Here is a 1,483-nt window from a genome sequence, read left to right on the forward strand (position 1 = left end):
GGGTGTAGTTCACTTGCTCGGAGTGGGTTTCGTTTAATGGACTGCATTCTGTGGATTGGTGTCCTTTGGTTCCACATATCTCACAATCCGACGAAACAGCGGCTACAGTATTCGGGTTTATGCACATATGCTCGACTTTGAGGGCTAATGCGTCCATTTTAGCTTGCATCATATCTATAGAGCTTAGTTCATACACTCCTCCTTGGGCTTCCTTCTTCTCAACTGTCGCTCGTTCGACTCCCCATGATTGATGGTTTTGAGCCATATCTTCGATGAGGGAACTAGCTTCAGGATAAGGTTTGTTCATCAGAGCACCGCCTGCGGTAGTGTCGATGGTCATCTTTGTGTTGTAATGAAGTCCATTATAGAAGGTTTGAATGATTAACCAATTTTCTAAACCATGATGTGGGCATGCTCGTAACAACTCTTTATATCTCTCCCAAGCTTCGAACAGCGATTCTCCTTGGTTTTGGGTAAATCTAGTTATATGGTTTCGAAGAACGGCGGTCTTACTCGGGGGAAAATATCTAGCAAGAAAAACTCTTCTAAGGTTATCCCAAGTTGTAATGGAATTGGGTGGAAGGGAATCTAACCATGATAGGGCTTTATCTCTGAGGGAAAAAGGAAATAATCTTAAACGTATTGCCTCAGGAGAAACTCCATTGGTTTTAAAAGTATTTGCTAATTGAAGAAATATTTTTAAATGTTGGTTAGGGTTCTCGGTAGCGAGACCCACGAATTGTCTCTGTTGCACTAGTTGCAACAGGGATGGTTTAAGTTCGAAATTATTAGCTAGGATGATTGGGTTTACTATACTAGAACTAGGTTCTTCATTAGATGGTTGAGCGAAGTCCTTAAGAGGTCTTTGGTTTTGATCTTCGGCCATAGCTCTCTTAATTCTATGAAAGAATAAACGTGCGCGAGCGTAACGTTCAGGTTCTGCCAGAGGGTTTACTAAATTTAAACTTCCGGTGCTGCGAGTTCTTTGCATTGACCGGCGGGAAATAACCTAAGTCTAAACGATATAACAACAGGAAAATGAAATTTGACGAAATTGGTCCCCGGCGACGGGGCCAAAAACTTGATGCGGTGTTTTTCGCAAGTATACAAACGCGTTAGAGTAATATAAAAGATTGTCGAATCCACAGAGACCAAGTGTCAAGCTATCGTTATCTATTGTTATGGTGTTTATCAAAGGTAATTGAAATAGGTGTTTTTAGAGTGTGCATTGAAAATTAAAGTGTTAAATAAAGATTAATTAATAAAGATAGGGTCGAATGTAATTCACATAATTAATTGATAATCCAAGTACTTGCTAATAGAATTACTTATGGGCAATGTTTCCTACTTTGAAAAGAACTAATTTAACGGGAACTGTCGCTTTCGCGTATTCAGAACCGAGTTGTACTCCCTAATCAGACCCTCTTATTGTCACTTATAAAAAGGCGCGCATTGCGTTAGAGTAGTAAACCTATTTTTAAGA

At 39.8% G+C, this 1,483-nt stretch overlaps 1 non-coding gene across 1 annotated transcript; it reads left to right on the forward strand.

Moving 5' to 3' along the window:
• The first annotated feature begins 395 nt into the window (after positions 1-395).
• On the forward strand, positions 396-502 carry LOC127133445 (small nucleolar RNA R71). The gene has a single exon (XR_007807418.1). It is a non-coding gene; the product is annotated as a small nucleolar RNA R71 (small nucleolar RNA).
• Positions 503-1,483: the final 981 nt, after the last annotated feature.

Source organism: Lathyrus oleraceus, chromosome 3 (genome assembly GCF_024323335.1).
Source record: "Lathyrus oleraceus cultivar Zhongwan6 chromosome 3, CAAS_Psat_ZW6_1.0, whole genome shotgun sequence".
NCBI lineage: Eukaryota > Viridiplantae > Streptophyta > Magnoliopsida > Fabales > Fabaceae > Lathyrus > Lathyrus oleraceus.